This window comes from Fragaria vesca, linkage group LG5 (genome assembly GCF_000184155.1).
Source record: "Fragaria vesca subsp. vesca linkage group LG5, FraVesHawaii_1.0, whole genome shotgun sequence".
NCBI lineage: Eukaryota > Viridiplantae > Streptophyta > Magnoliopsida > Rosales > Rosaceae > Fragaria > Fragaria vesca.
The window spans coordinates 4997965-5001614 of NC_020495.1; positions in this window are offsets into that span (position 1 = coordinate 4997965).

The window sequence follows — 3650 nt, forward strand, 5'->3', positions numbered from 1 at the left end:
AATGGGTCACAACTCACTTCTTCTAACCAGGGTTAAACCCACGAGTTAACAAATAAGAAAGGAATAAGAACAAAAAAAAAANAAAAAAAAGAAACTATCGAAGAAGACGTCTTCTCCTCTGTGTGCTTGCGCACAGCTCTCTTCTCCTCTTCCTCTGCTATGCTCGGCGCACCCAAAGCCAACTGGAAAAAAACCCACGCTCAAGACGCCTCATCAATTTGTCTTCCCCCAATCTCTCCAAGTTTGTTCAATATCTTTCTTTTTCCTCCAAAATTTGATGATTTTGCTTTTTCTGGCTTCTATGTCGAATCCTTGAATTATGAGGTCAATGGAGGCTTCCTAGACGGATTGGGCGCCCATGACCGGAATAGAACCACCCAAGAAAAAGCTGACCCGCCCAAAATGAATCCCTTCTCATTGACGGTGGAGAGCAAGAAACATTTGTACTCGAAGACATGATAACCCTCATAAGTTCTTATCTCTTTTTCCTTATTCACTGTAAAATCTAGTTCTTGAATTGATTGTTATTATATTGATTAGTGTTGTTCATATTAGTGTAGTCATGTATATTTGCTTCACTAATGGAATTTTAATATTACATGTCTGCAATTGTTGATGATTTAGCACACCACGGTTTGATTAATAAGCACTGGGTTTGGTTATTTTTACTTGAGTGTTGTCGGCTCAATTACTAAATAGAGTTTGCAGGTGCAAGGCCAAAACTTTTGAACACATCCAAACCAATGAAACTACTACTTTGTGTAGAAAGTAACTAACCCAAAATTGTGTACATAATAGTTCGAGGGGTTTACTGCATAAGGGATGTAAAGTAAACAATGTATAATTAAGACTTGTTTTTACAAGAAAAAGGCAAAACAATATGCTTGCAAGGGATTCAACATCTCTTAGAAGTAACAGTTATAAATCAAACGATCCTACATAATTAATGTTTAGCATTGTATAGGATGAATGCATAATCAAACAAAAACGACAAAGGATGACAAATAATTTTTGACAATCATGCTCCGCTTACTACGCAGACTCATCTACTCCTGTGCTAGAATACTCTTCCTTATCTGTACTTGGGTCACTTGCAAACTCCTTCCAAATAAATAACATGAAACAAAAAAAAAAACCATCAGGATATATAGGATATACCGTACTGTTCAAGGGATAATGCAATATAAGTATTGTATTGCATACAACAACTAAATGCTTACCCAGTTTGTGCGATTGGTATGCCATTTATATTCTTCAACTCAGGACAATTTCTTTTATCATGTTGTTGGTCATGTTTTTTACATCCATGAAAAAATCTACCTTTACCATTTGCCTTCTTTGCGGTTTTCAGTCTCCCATTTTCTTTCCCTGCCTACAATCTTTTCCCACATCCTTTGGCCCTTACTTGAATAGGTTCATTATAAATATGTTGAGAAGGAAGGCGTTTTTGTTCAAATGACACTATTGTAGAATTAACATTCACCATCAGTCATCATGTGATTATGCTTCTCCAGAACATCCTTTAATGAATCTAAAAACAAAGCACTTGTTTCTTCGCTACCAATAATTTTATCAATTACCTCCACAGCATATTGGCATAACCGGCTCCATCTAGCAAGCAAATCTCTGTTATCTGTTATCTCCACACCGGGATCATCAAGAATTGTCTCATCTTTTATTGATTTTGTCCACCTCTTTAAGATGTATTCATCTGGCAATGTATCAACAAGTCGTATAAATATGAGAAATACCAAAATATGTCTACATGGTATCCTATAGCACGCATACTCTTTTCTTAGAATCACACCATCCTTCTTCTTGTTAGAATAACTTTTGACATTAAACCCTGATTCTTTTGCATAGCTTTTGTAAAACGTCTCAACGTCTTCTAGTGTGTGAAATTCTTGGTTCTTCATACGAATCAGATCAGCCTTCACTTGAGGACAATAAATAGCAATATCATCGAGACTTTGTTGCGACTCCATTAAATTATCAAAGCAACTGAACTGCAAACGAAAACAAAGTCATTCACAAAATTAAAAATGGATTACGAGGAGCACCACTGGATTGCTTAGCATGCTTCTCTAATATCTAGTCCAAGGTAAATTGAATATCTAGGTAAACTAAAGACAAAAGAAGCTTTATGCTAATTATATTCTTACAAATTGTTCCCACCAACATGTGCATACATGAAACGTTTTTTTTATTTTTTACCAAGTCATATAAGAGTTAAATACCAATGAACTTACCAATCTATTACATCATCAACATTGTACAAAATTATATGACCCCAAATAGATGTGCCAAGCCGCAAACTGTAGACCCCATGCCAGTACTGGCTCTAAAACATAGACAATATTGAGCAGCAAAATTGACCGGAACATGAAACGTATAACTTGTTACATATAATTAACACAACACGTCCATGATTCCAATGAAAACTGTCCAGAAAATAAGATTGACTGCTTGAAAATAGTACAAATAGAAAATAATGATATCTTTGAAACCTAGAAAAAATCGACATGTACAGTTTAAGAATTCGATTGAAGCCATTAAAAAGAAAAATCATCCAATTTTGGAGAAATCAATAGAGATCAAACAAACCTTGGAGAGATTATGAGGGAAAGAGGAGTTTGTTTTCCGGTTGGTTTTGGGTGCGCCCAGCACAGCAGAGGAAGAGGAGAAGAGAGCTATGCGCGAGCACACAGAGAAGAGCTGTGACCCATTAGATTTAAGTGAATTGATCCAAAGGTTGAGAGAGGAGTCCCGCACTTTAATTTCAAAACGGGATCCCATTTTGGAAGGGGACTTTATATATATGTATGTCAGGGCCCTTTCAATGAGGGATCCTTTTTTTGTTCATTTCTAAAGATAGGGTATTTGACAAACTTCCCGATCACTAAATCATATCTTCACCATTCATTGATTTGATCTAATTCAGTACCCATACGATCATCAATCTTGATGAAATTTTGTAGGAATGATCTATATATTAGTATCAATAATCTGAACGATGGAGATGTAGAAATATGACCGAAAAATAGTGTCAAATAAGGAACTTCACACTTTAATTTCTAGAGCGAAGCTTCGCTCTGGATAGGAACTGTATATATATATATATATATACACAAGAATTCTCAGGTGCGGATTTCCATTTTTACACCACTTTTCAATCGAATTTTCTCATCTCCACCGTCTAGTATCTAGATAATATTGTGTAGATCATCTCTGTAAAATTTCAGCTAATTTGGTAATCGTTAAGGCCGTCAAACTCAAAAAACAAATGGACGGACTGAATTCTGTCTGGTTGTGTTCATACCAGAAAAACTCGAGTTTGAGGAGAGAAAAAGGATAAAAAAAACAAAATAACTGAGGAGAGAAAAGTGGGAAAAATATAACTGCAACGATTGAGAGTTATAACTATCAAGAAACTCTCCAGTCCTCACTACCCACTAACTTTATAAAATGAAAAAAAAAAACTAATAAATATTGAAAACGTTTTCGATACGTGAGTATCGCGGGTATAGAGGCTAGTTTCATATAATTATGAGATAATTTTTTAAAGATTGTTGATTGACCAAGAAATGGGAATCAATACACCAAACCCCCCCCCCCCTCCTCCTCTCTCTCTCTCTCTCTCTCTCTCTCTC